The sequence below is a fragment of the Eublepharis macularius genome, chromosome 8 (genome assembly GCF_028583425.1).
Source record: "Eublepharis macularius isolate TG4126 chromosome 8, MPM_Emac_v1.0, whole genome shotgun sequence".
In the NCBI taxonomy this organism is placed as follows: domain Eukaryota; kingdom Metazoa; phylum Chordata; class Lepidosauria; order Squamata; family Eublepharidae; genus Eublepharis; species Eublepharis macularius.
Window position 1 is genome coordinate 143,416,988 of NC_072797.1, and position 13,538 is coordinate 143,430,525.

The window sequence follows — 13,538 nt, forward strand, 5'->3', positions numbered from 1 at the left end:
TGGATGGTCCTGCCTCCCAGCCCTTTCCCAATATGATTGGTCAGCACTGGGGAAGGAGCAATGCCAGGCCCAGCCACCCTGTCCTCCCCCTGACCATACTGGGGTGCGGCAGAGGGGGCAACACCAGGCCCGGCTGCCCTGCCCTCCCCTTGACCAGATCATGTTGCGGTGGAAGCGGCAATGCCTGCCCCGCCTGACCTGCCCTTTCTAGAGGCTGTTATATTTTTCCCCTACAACGGACTTTGTTGCTAGTATAAAATAACAGTTAAAACTTCACCCCCTACCCACCACCCATTGACAAGGCAATATAATATTGATAACAATATGTTTATACACCCTTCCCCTTTGGACCGCACAAAAACTATTGAATTCAAATTAATAAGCAAGCAATTTTCATACCAAATGATAAATCAAAAAACATGATATATGTCCACCCTCTGAGAGACCCGTGGAAGGTGACCTCATTTGGGCCCGTTGAACAAAAGTGTGACATCAAGGTCCTGTCATTATGGGGAGCAAGGGAAAAGGCCCCGCCCCTTGAACCGCAGTACTGCCGGGTAGCACAAACTGCTAGTGACACATTAAACTGTTTTTTCGAAGTTTGGATTGGTCCCCTTCCCTTCCCCACTTATACTGCTGTTGAGTTTATGCAGTAAAGCTTGTCTTGATTTGATAGAGTACCGAAAGGTAAATATTTTCAAGTTTAAAGACAGGATTAGCAAGGATCCAAGACATAGTCTGTCACACCCAGGGGCAGTCGATCCAGTCAGGGGCCGGTCATTCCAGTCCCAGAGCCCTTCTGTCACACCCAGGGGACGTCATCCCAGCATGGGGCCTGTCATTCCAGTCCCAGAGTCCTTCCAGAACACCCAGGGGACGTTATTGCACTTAGGGGCCTGTCATTTCAGTCCCCGAGCCCTTCTGGTGCACCCAGGGGCCGTCATTCCAGTCAGGGGCCTGTCATTCCAGTCCCAGGGCCCTTCTGGCACACCCAGGGGCCGTCATTCCAGTCAGGGGCCTGTCATTCCAGTCCCAGAGCCCTTCTGGCACACCCAGGGGCCGTCATTCCAGCGTGGGGCCTGTCAATCCAGTCCCAGAGCCCTTCTGGCACACCCAGGGGCCGTCATTCCAGCGTGGGGCCTGTCATTCCAGTCCCAGAGCCCTTCTGTCACACCCAGGGGCCGTCATTCCAGCATGGGGCCTGTCATTCCAGTCCCAAAGCCCTTCTGTCACACCCAGGGGCGTCATTCCAGCGTGGGGCCTGTCATTCCAGTCCCAGAGCCCTTCTGTCACACTCAGGGGGCGTCATTCCAGTCAGGGGCCTGTAAATCCAGTCCCTGAGCCCTTCTGGTGCACCCAGGGGACATCATTGCACTTAGGGGCTTGTCATTTCAGTCCCCAAGCCCTTCTGGTGCACCCAGGGGCCGTCATTCCAGTCAGGGGCCTGTCATTCCAGTCCCAGGGCCCTTCTGGCACACCCAGGGGCCGTCATTCCAGTCAGGGGCCTGTCATTCCAGTCCCAGAGCCCTTCTGGCACACCCAGGGGCCGTCATTCCAGCGTGGGGCCTGTCAATCCAGTCCCAGAGCCCTTCTGGCACACCCAGGGGCCGTCATTCCAGCGTGGGGCCTGTCATTCCAGTCCCAGAGCCCTTCTGTCACACCCAGGGGCCGTCATTCCAGCATGGGGCCTGTCATTCCAGTCCCAAAGCCCTTCTGTCACACCCAGGGGCGTCATTCCAGCGTGGGGCCTGTCATTCCAGTCCCAGAGCCCTTCTGTCACACTCAGGGGGCGTCATTCCAGTCAGGGGCCTGTAAATCCAGTCCCTGAGCCCTTCTGGTGCACCCAGGGGACATCATTGCACTTAGGGGCTTGTCATTTCAGTCCCCAAGCCCTTCTGGTGCACCCAGGGGCCGTCATTCCAGTCAGGGGCCTGTCATTCCAGTCCCAGAACCCTTCTGGCACACCCAGGGGCTGTCATTCCAGCATGGAGCCTGTCATTCCAGTCCCAGAGCCCTTCTGGCACACCCAGGGGGCGTCATTCCAGTCAGGGGCCTGTCATTCCAGTCCCAGAGCCCTTCTGTCACACCCAGGGGCGTCATTCCAGTCAGGGGCCTGTCAATCCAGTCCCCGAGCCCTTCTGGCGCACCCAGGGGCCCTCATTCCAGTCAGGGGCCTATCAATCCAATCCCAGAGGCCTTCTGGTGCACCCAGGGGCCCTCATTCCAGTCAGGGGCCTGTCATTCCAGTCCCTGAGCCCTTCTGGCACACCCAGGGGCCATCATTCCAGCATGGGGCCTGTCATTCCAGTCCCAGAGCCCTTCTGTCACACTCAGGGGGCGTCATTCCAGTCAGGGGCCTGTCAATCCAGTCCCCGAGCCCTTCTGGTGCACCCAGGGGCCGTCATTCAAGTCAGGGGCCTGTCATTCCAGTCCATGAGCCCTTCTGCCACACCCAGGGGACATCATCCCAGCATGGGGCCTGTGATTCCAGTCCCAGAGCCCTTCCAGAACACCCAGGGGACGTCATTGCACTTAGGGGCCTGTCATTCCAGTCCCCAAGCCCTTCTGGTGCACCCAGGGGCCGTCATTCCAGTCAGGGGCCTGTCATTCCAGTCCCAGAGCCCTTCCAGAACACCCAGGGGATGTCATTGCACTTAGGGGCTTGTCATTTCAGTCCCCAAGCCCTTCTGGTGCACCCAGGGGCCATCATTCCAGTCAGTGGCCTGTCATTCCAGTCCCAGAGCCCTTTGGCACAGCCAGGGGCCGTCATTCCAGCATGGGGCCTGTCATTCCAGTCCCAGAGCCCTTCTGGCACACCCAGGGGGCGTCATTCCAGTCAGGGGCCTGTCATTCCAGTCCCAGAGCCCTTCTGGCACACCCAGGGGCCATCATTCCAGCATGGAGCCTGTCATTCCAGTCCCAGAGCCCTTCTGTCACACTCGGGGCGTCATTCCAGTCAGGGGCCTGTCATTCCAGTCCCAGAGCCCTTCCAGAACACCCAGGGGACGTCATTGCACTTAGGGGCTTGTCATTTCAGTCCCCAAGCCCTTCTGGTGCACCCAGGGGCCGTCATTCCAGTCAGGGGCCTGTCATTCCAGTCCCAGAGCCCTTCTGGCACAGCCAGGGGCCGTCATTCCCGCATGGGGCCTGTCATTCCAGTCCCAGAGCCCTTCTGTCACACCCAGGGGGCGTCATTCCAGTCAGGGGCCTGTCATTCCAGTCCCAGAGCCCTTCTGTCACACCCAGGGGCCCTCATTCCAGTCAGGGGCCTGTCATTCCAGTCCCAGAGCCCTTCTGGCACACCCAGGGGCCATCATTCCAGCATGGGGCCTGTCATTCCAGTCCCAGAGCCCTTCTGTCACACTCAGGGGGCGTCATTCCAGTCAGGGGCCTGTCAATCCAGTCCCCGAGCACTTCTGGCGCACCCAGGGGCCCTCATTCCAGTCAGGGGCCTGTCATTCCAGTCCCGGAGCCCTTCTGGCGCACCCAGGGGCCATCATTCCAGCATGGGGCCTGTCATTCCAGTCCCAGAGCCCTTCTGTCACACCCAGGGGGCGTCATTCCAGTCAGGGGCCTGTCATTCCAGTCCCAGAGCCCTTCTGTCACACCCAGGGGCCCTCATTCCAGTCAGGGGCCTGTCATTCCAGTCCCAGAGCCCTTCTGGCACACCCAGGGGCCATCATTCCAGCATGGGGCCTGTCATTCCAGTCCAAGAGCCCTTCTGTCACACCCAGGGGGCGTCATTCCAGTCAGGGGCCTGTCATTCCAGTCCCAGAGCCCTTCTGTCACACCCAGGGGCCCTCATTCCAGTCAGGGGCCTGTCATTCCAGTCCCAGAGCCCTTCTGGCACACCCAGGGGCCATCATTCCAGCATGGGGCCTGTCATTCCAGTCCCAGAGCCCTTCTGTCACACTCAGGGGGCGTCATTCCAGTCAGGGGCCTGTCATTCCAGTCCCAGAGCCCTTCTGTCACACTCAGGGGCCGTCATTCAAGTCAGGGGCCTGTCATTCCAGTCCATGAGCCCTTTTGGCACACCCAGGGGGCGTCATTCTGTTATGCCAATATAGATTAAAATCACCTGACAATAATCAATACTGAACAATACTAGGCCAAGCTCTTGTATTCTCTAGGTGAACTTTTAAACTTTGCATGAACTGTCTGTGTATTTTTTTCTGTGTTAGGTAATTCAACAGGTGTGCTTTCATCCTTTGACAGTTAATTAAAATAGTGGACTCTATTGAAATTAATGTTCCTCTATCAGAGATTCAACCAATGGTGATCGTTCAACTTAATTTTTCCTGACACCTGTTAGAGATTTGTAGTTTTGTTTTGCAGATCTATGACATAATTTTTTACTAATTGGAAGGCTGTACTATGGAGGTTATGAATATTCAGTGAAGTGTCAAACCAATCATTTTTTTTTGTGCTATCATGTGAACAGACCTTAAATATTTGCATATGATGAGGTATAAAGTCATTCCAATCCCAGAGCCCTTCTGGCACACCCAGGGGCCGTCATTCCAGCATGGGGCCTGTCATTCCAATCCCAGAGCCCTTCTGTCACACCCAGGGCCCGTCATTCCAGCATGGGGCCTGTCATTCCAGTCCCAGAACAGTCTGTCTGGGCCCAGACACTTTCCTTCAAAATCCATTCCATGTTTTCGTTGCACCTCTTTTCTTGCTCTAATGTGTTTCAATGGAGCCCATTCAAGTCAGTGGGCATTCCCGTTTCCCATTGTTTCCAATGGGCAATCCTGTCATTCGTTTTAGTACATCCCGCTTCCCAGCCTGGCCAGCTTGCTGCTCTGCAACCTTCCTCTGCCTGCAAAAGAGAGAGTGTTGCTCGTTCCTCAGGAGCACATTAGGATCAGGATGCTGTGGTCTCCGGCGATTCTTTTGGCCGTTAGAGCTTTAAAAAATGTCCGTGGCATTTGTAAGTAATGGTGGACCCTCAAGGATTCTTGTAAGGTTCTTGGGATATGAACACATGGTGTCTGGGTTTGGGCAAGTATTTCTTGTATTCCTGACTTTTAAATATGGAAGCATGAGCGCTCCCCGCCTTGCCTTGTTTTTGTCCTATGGGTCATTATTATTCCCATTTTACATGTAGGAAACTGAGGGGTCTTGCCATGTGCTGAGTATATTTGAATGAGATGGGATTAGAACCCAGAACTATGCCACTGTTGGGCTTTCTCTATCCAAAAAACACCAATCGTTATTTATCTCCCCCCTCCCCCCCCGATCTGGGTGTCAAGGGCTGCCTTAAAGGGTGTGGGTGAGGCAGGAAAGCCCCCACTTCTTGCTTTACATGGGCAGAAGCAAACTTTAAAGGGGCTGCTGTCGGGCCTCTGACGGGTAGTGGATTACTTTCCCACTCAGCAGTGTCCTGATCCTGACCATTTTGGGCCCCTTTTTGGTCATTTTCAGCCCCTTTTTGCAATTTTGGGCCCAATTTCGGCCCTGAAGGGCCAGGATTGGGTCCGAAACAGCCAGGATAGGTGATGTCAGGGTGTGTGTGTGGCATATACAAATCAGTTATGCTAATGACACATTTCTGGTGATGTCAAGGGGTGTGGCATATGCAAATCAGTTATGCTAATGAGTTCCTCCAGCTCTTTCTCTACAAAATGACCCCTGGCTATATGTATTAGCAGCATCTCTGCTAGAAACACGCGTGTCTTTGGGCTGAGTCCCACAGCTGCTCTTTGTGTGAGGTCTTGGCAGCCCCCACATAACTCTATACAATGAGAACAGAATTGTGCCCACTGGCCCTGCTTCCAGGAACTGCTTCACAGTCGGCAGAACATCTGCAGTGAGCCCTACACGGGGTGTACAAGGAGATGCGAGTGGCCTCTTCTGAATTATTGGGCACGCGGCTCTTTGGTTTTCACAGTATTTCCGATTGTGTGAAAGAGCCTCCCAACAGGCAGTTGGCTGAATGTCAGAAAGCAGAGCGAAGGGTGTACTATGTATGGCTCTTTATTGTAAAAAAACTTCTCTCGTTTGATTTTTGGAATTGATAGCCAGTCAGGGCCAGGAAAGCAGTATAGTATCTTTTGCAGTAATATCCCTAACTCCATCCTGTGTGCTTTTCAGTGAGGGGATTGTGAACTGATGTTCCCAGAGGGATTCAAGCAATAGCCTTGTGAGAGGTCCAACATTATTAATATTTAATATTATTATTAGTGTTGCTATTTCTGTATTTAATTTTTATCCCGCCCTTCTTCTCAGGGCAGCTCAGGGCAGCACAGGGATCTCTTGTCTTCTGTTTTACCCTCTCTGCTGACCTGTGAGGTGGGCTATTTATTTATCTAAATAAATAAAGACATTAAATTGTATTTATTTAAAACATTTCTAGGTTGAGTGAGTGAGTGACTGGCCTGAGGTCGCCATATGAGCTTCATAGCTCTGCTGGGGTTTGGACCGAGGCCTTCTTAGTCCTAGCCTGATACTTTAGCCAGTGTACCACAATGGTTGTTTATAAACATTTCCCCCTTCCAGTTGACTTCGCCCATTTCCCCCCTACTTGTCTGACCTTTGTATTGATAGTTATTATAAATGGCATTTAACCATTAGTATTAGTAGTTTTTATGGGATGAGACTTACTTGGTTTTACATTTTTATCTCATGTAGAAGCCTCCTTGCGAGCATTATGATGTTAATAGTAGTAACAACAACAACATTTGATTTATATACTGCCCTTCAGGACAACTTAACACCCTCTCAGAGTGGTTTACAAAGTATGTTGTTATTGTCCCCACAACAACAATCACCCTGTGAGGTGAGTGGGGCTGAGAGAGCTCTGAGAGAGCTGTGACTGACCCATGGTCACCCAGCTGGCTTCAAGCAGAGGAGTAGGGAATCAAACCTGGCTCTCCAGATTAGAGTCCTGCTGCTCAAAGTGGTTCTCTGGCTAGTACGAGGTATGATTTTTTTAAAAATAAGTGGGCAGCTGAGTTTGAGTCCATTGGCACCTTAGAGACCTTTAAGTTTAGCAGAGTATCCGAAGAAGAGAGCTTTGAATTTTGATAGCTGATGTCCTGAAAATTTTGTTGGTCTCTAAGGTGCCACAGGACTCTCATCCTTCTGTTCTACTGGAGACCAGTACAACTGCCCACTTAAAATTTAACTATATGAACTGTATCTTGGCTTTAGATTTTTTTAAAAAGCAAAATCTCCAAGATGGCTGACAAAAATCACCAAATACAAATGAACAAAAAGAGCAACTTGAAATTTTAAATGCCGTATAGATATATATATCTTCAGCAAAATGAGCAGCAGACCTCCCCTACAAGCCCTGTGATATAAATGTGCATTTTTTGATCAGACTTGCATGATTTGTGTCCTGCCTTGTCACCCGTAGTTTTCAAGATAGCTTATATAGAAAATTTAATAAGGATGAGAGCAGCATGACTAAACTGTAACAGAATCAGCAACGTCTGCATTAATCATCTACATTTTTGGCTAGAAAACAAGCCTGTCATGTTTGGGTTGAATGGCAGACTCCATTACATGGAGATGAATGACACATATAAACACCCCTGATTTGGGGTAAAGGGAGGGGGACCATAGCATGTCACACGTGGCCATCGTCACAATGACCTGACAACTGTCAACCCAGCTGGGATCAGTGGAGAATTTCCTCTGGTCTGGCACCTATTGCTTCCCCTCTACCCATCACCTACCCTGCGATCTTGAGGAAATCGTTAATGCCATTGGTCATATCTTGCTTTGGTGGTAAGGAGAATGAACCCCTCCTCCTGATTGGACCAAAAGAGAGGTCCCTACTTCTGAGGAACCCCTTGAACTATGGGGCCAAAAAGGGGCAAGCCTTTGTCACTCTTTTGCCAAGCCCAATGCTTCTTGGGGGGGAAGTCGATCCACCTCCAAGGAGGAGAATGCCTGAAGTTTTGTGCTTTTAGATAGTAAGAAACTAAATTTTGTTCTGCATTCTGTAGTTTCGTTACAGTTGCCCCATTAGTTTGTGTTTGTGTGCGAAACCTTCTTTTTCCAGTTTGTGTTTTGACTTCTGACAGCCTTTCTGAGTTTATTTTGTTCTACCTGAGGGGAGAAAAGGGGTAGGCCGAATCCTTCTTTCACACACAGACTAAAGTTGTAGTGACTGGCCTACAGCAGCCTTGTTAATATTCTTAAAATGTCTAGATGGGGGCACCTGGGATCCATGTACCTAGGATCCAAGAGCCCTGGGGGCCTGTATAAAGTCTCATAGGTGCATCCCCAGAGGATCTAGAGGAAACGGGATACCATAACAGAGGTACAAAGGAGTCCATGTTTGTATATGGTCCTTGTGAATGTTGAGGTGGTGTACATACATACTTTTCTCAGGAGCTCTCTTTTCCAACCACTGATTAGGCTCAGATCTGCTTGGTTTCAGCAAGGCCGCATTCTGTAATCAGAGTGCCACCACAGAGAAGGCTCTGTCCCTGGTTGTTCTCCACCTAAGGACCAAAGATGGGGGATCTGAAGAACAAGGCCTTGGCTTCTGATTTCAATACTGGACAGGTCCATATAGGTGTTGATAGTCCTTTGGGCTCCTCGGCTCTCTACCATTACTTACTTTACACTGGAATCCCCCATTTTAAGACTGATATCCCACTTTGGTCCCATATCCATGCTTTTTTGTTTTGGGATCTATTCTCCTCAGTAGGGTTGGGATCTAAGAGACTGTGGGGGGTTCTTTGGAAGCTCTGTGTACACAACTTTTGAGACCTCCCTCCCTCCCAAGAACCATGATACTTGGTAAGCGGCCCCAAATCTTAGGAAGAGACTTCAGCTCGCGGTAATGAGAATTGCAGTTGGAGATGACAAGCAGTGTCCCGACACTTCCCCCACCAAAGTAAATAATTACTGATTCTTGTGAGTAGTTTGTCAGATTTAATAACATGGGAACCTCTGGACAGTCATCTAGCAGAAAAGAATGTAGCCATGAAATAATCCTAGCCGCTTTGGAAATCTCAAAATAGCCCTGAAAGGATTTATGTTCCATTATTTGCAAGGGCCGTTCTTTGGTAAAGCTGTGTATGTTACGATCGGGAAGTCAGGACCAACATTCCTCTCACCCATTCTCTCTCTCTCTCTCTCGTGGAACACAGCTGTTTATTTTAACAGAATTTGTTGGGCCGGTGATCAGGAGTGGTAGCAAAGGTTGCTGCTTTGTGGACCAGTGATTCTTTATTTTTGAAATCATGTCCGTTTCCCATGCTGAGTTTCCTCCATGAAACATTTTCAGTTTTTACTTCTTAACCTTATATCAGTTGTGTCAAAGTGGCACTGAAATGCCGTTAAAACAACAAAACAAACGGAATAATAATGCAAGTGGCAAAACGGCTGTAACAAAAAAGGGCTCAAACTGGTGACTTGAGGTAACAAGAAAAAGTGAAAATGACCATAGATGGGATCACATTCTTACATGGAAGGCACATTGTTTATGTATTTATTTAGTATGTTTTCATTCTCCCTTCTTTCCAAGGGGCGTAGGGTGGCATATGCTGGTCTACCCATCTCCATTTTACTATGACAACAATGTTGTGAGGTAGGTTAGGCTGAGAGAAGGTGACTGGCCTGAAGTCTCCCAGCGAGCTTCCATGACAAAGTGGCCTCCCCGATCCTAGTCCAAGCTGTTTATGGTATGATATTTTACTGTGCGGTTTGTTCTTACTAATGTTTTATGTCAATAAAATAAACCTACCCATTTGTGTTTATTTTCACTATGTGTACAGGGAAGCCATGGCTAGTCATGGCTTTCCGGTGCGCTCACATGTCATGGAGGATTGTTGCACGCCTTCATCCACAAAAAGGGTTTCTCCCAATTGCATATGTGTGTATAAAGCCTTCTGTGTAGCCAGACCTTTGGTCAGTCCCGCTTAGTATTGTCTCTTCTGACTGGCAGCACCAATCCAAGGTCTCAAGGAAACATCTTGCCATTTTACTCGATATGTTAGGGACTGAATCTGGGAAACTTCAGTACACAGAGGATGTGTCTAGCTCCCTTATTCAGATATTTATACTAATTTATTTATATATATATATATATATATATATATACACACACACACACACACACACACTCTTGCTTGTCTTCCTAATAGGAATCCAGAGTAGCTTCTGACATCTCTCTCCCTTCACTTTACCCTCACAACCATCCTGTGAGGGAAAGTTAAGCAGAGAGCTCAAAATCACGCTTCCATGTAATCTGGAAATGTGAGAAATGGGTGTGTGTGTGTGTGTTTGTGTGTGGATGGGGGAATTGGGGGCAAGAGGTGGCTCTTCATTTTTAGTTTTCCTTCCTGAAAGAGGACTGAGTGAAGGGACTTATTAAGGAGAAACATGAGACTATTTTTCCCTTCCTGGAAGAAGCAGTAGAGTGCAAGAACAAAAAGTGGCTTGTACGATCAGAATACCAGTGGCAAAAATACTCCATAATAATAACAGCAACAACATTTGATTTATATACCGCTATGCTATGCTATGCTATGCTATGCTATGCTTAACAGTCTTTAACGAGGCATTTCTTCATTCGCAGCTGTGAAGAGAATATGGACTCTGCCAAAGTAAGACCTGGATCCTGCCACATATTCTTAAAGATCATTCATATATAGGCCTTGCCATGTTCTGTTCCACTCCTCTCCTTCATACGTGCCTGGCCCAGGAAGATCATGGAAGCTTCCTGGCCATAGGCAGAGAACTGGGGTGAGAGGTCCTGGTTTGTCCAAGCAGTCCAGGCATTTCTTGTCCAAGCCTCCCTGCTCAGTCTAAGTTATTTTTTGCACACGGTTCTGGGATATGGCTTGATTTCTCTCAAGCTTTCTGCTTGAGGTGGCCCTTGAAGCTGGCTTGGAAGCCCAAATTGAACCACAGTCACCTGCTTTTCTGCTAGATCAGATGGGAAGAACTGATCTACTGGCCAAGTTAGATTGGCTGCTCTGCTTGCCAGTGACCTTCAGGGTTGATCTTAAACAATAAAGCCCCTTTTAAACCTCCTCTTCCCCGTCTCCAGGGATGCCTATCCCCATATGTAGGGCTGGTTCTGGAGGGCAGCGAGGTCAACAATGAGAGTAAAACTTCAAGAACACTTTTACTCTCAAGCTACTCGGAACACCTCAGAAGCAACACGAGAGGATGCTCTGTTGGCAGGCCCAACTCTAACGCAAGTGCCCGGCCAGCTCAGGGGCCTTGTTTGAGGGGGAAAGTTCATGCTCTGAGAAGAGGGGGAGACAGGGGGGGGAAAGGGAGGAGTCTTTTCTACGACCCACTTCCCTCTGGCAGGTAGAGCTAACCCTCAGGAATTCCTAGGGGAGTTCTCTTGCTCAACCCTAGTCAAGCTGAATTGGGTGTCCGTGCGGGAGCACATTCCAATACGGCTTGTGCAGGAGAACTTCCCCAAAAACTGTGCCTCGTGTTGATTAAGGGGAGGGGGGGCATGTGACGGAGATACTCCACTCTGCACAGCAGCTGCATTAAGCACAGGATAAAGCTGCATATAAATATTTTAAAGCAACAAGTTAAAGTCCTTCTTGTCACTTCACCATGCCACAGGATTTGAGTCCAGAGGCCCTTAGAGGCGAGCAAGATTTTCAGTGTATGAGCTCTTGAGAGTCAGAGCTCCCTTCTTCAGATAAAGGGGGGAATGGAGCCTTTATATCCATCCCAGTCTGGAGCTGCGAGAGGTATTGCAAAGAAGGGAATTGGGATATTCCGACACAATGCAGCTTAGCGTTTGAAGTGAGATAGAAATCTCTTATTTCTATTAAGCCCTGGAGGTTCCATTTTTCTGAACTTGTGAATGAACTCAAGTTCAGCAATCTCACATTTTAATCTGCCCTCGAATCTTCTTTGTTTGAAAACAGTCACTTAACCCTGCAGTTTATAGTGTTGCTGGTGGATACATGTTGCTTTCAGTGATAAACCAATCTATATCTGGGAATGCTGATGGATATTTCCCCCCCCCCTTTCTTGCAGCCCCATGATGGACAGGAATGGAAGTGTCATAAGGCATCTTGCGCACCATTCAAGAACTGGCATGCTGCATTCAAGAGTCCAGATTTCCAAATGTGACCACAATGGATAATCTGGTGCATTTCCCCCCTTTCCCAAATGCTTTCTCAGAGTAGTCACTTCATAACTAGGATTCTCTTGTCAGCGGTATCAGATCCTCAACCTCTCACTTTAAATTGTACTGCCCTTCTAAGGGTATTTCTAGTGTATGAATTTTGTAATGATTCACAAACTGATCCTGTGTATATTGATATATGACATTGATTGTATTGTCTGCGAATGGCCAAACTGCACTAGCACTTCATTGGTCTGAGATTCTCTTGTTGGACAGAGGAATTTTGGATATGTAGTTACTAGTACTTATTGAGGCTTATGTAGCACTTTGTGTTTCTTTGAAGTTAACTCAACCTAGCCTTGGTATACCATTGAAAAAAATGTGTTTCAGCATCATAGAATCTTGTTAGCCATAAACATTCCTTTGAAGGTTAATTATATATATATATTTCTCAAACACTATTGCCTCTGATTTTCTAAGTATTTCATGTGGATAATTTTGACTGATGTCCTGGTCTTCGCGGCTTGCTGCCCCTGCCTTGCACTTCTTCCATGACGCCCCCCTTTGGCGTACCCTGCTGAGTAAAAGGTCGACAGACTCTGCCGGCAACCCAGGAAGGGCTGTGAGGGTGGGGGGGGGGGCTACAGGAATCGACGTGATGCAAGACCGCAGTGTAACTTCTGGTTTTGTGCTTGGAAGTGCCATTGCGGCATTGCTTGATGCCCACTTTCCCCTTTATTTTGCTCCCTCTGCTCACACAGAGTCCAGGGCAGGAGGTTGGCAACCTGGCAGCCTATCATCCACATATTTGATGAGTCAGTTTGATGTAGTGGTTAAGAGCACAGGGCTCTAATCTGGAGAACCAGGTTTGATTCCCTGGTCCTCCACTTGAAGCCAGCTAGGTGACCTTGGGCCAGGCACAGCTCTTTCAGAGCTCTCTCAGCCCCACCCACCTCACAGAGTGATTGTTGTGGAGATAATAAGAACACACTTTGTAAACTGCTCTTAGTGAATGTTAAGTTGTCCTGAAGGGCGATATATAATTCAAATGTTGTTGTTGTTGAGAAAAAATATTAAAATGTATAAAGAAAATAAATTCTCAAGACAAATCTGAATTAAAAGGTTATTAGTCTGGGCCATAGTTTGGGGAGAGGCCTTAGCTCAGCGGTAGAACACAGAAGGTCCCAGGTGCAATCCCCAGCTTATCCAGTTAAAAGGACCAGGCATTCGGTGATGTGAAAAACCTCAACCTGTGACCCCGGAGAGCTACTGCCTGTCTGAGTAGACAAGAGTGACCAGTGGTCTGATTCAGTATAAGGCAGCTTCATGTGTGTTTTAATCTGGATCTTCTCTACCCAAGGGCAATGCCACAACAACCCATTATTCCTCCCTTGGATGTGAGGCTTGGTTACAAAGAGACACCAATGGAAAAGTAAGTCTGAACAAGCCACTGTTTAATTTTGTGGGG

At 48.7% G+C, this 13,538-nt stretch overlaps 1 long non-coding RNA gene across 1 annotated transcript; it reads left to right on the forward strand.

Annotated features, from left to right (window-relative positions):
* Window positions 1-10,279: 10,279 nt before the first annotated feature.
* On the forward strand, window positions 10,280-12,528 carry LOC129334234 (uncharacterized). Its single transcript, XR_008597494.1, has 2 exons — window positions 10,280-10,571; window positions 11,980-12,528. It is a non-coding gene; the product is annotated as an uncharacterized LOC129334234 (long non-coding RNA).
* Window positions 12,529-13,538: the final 1,010 nt, after the last annotated feature.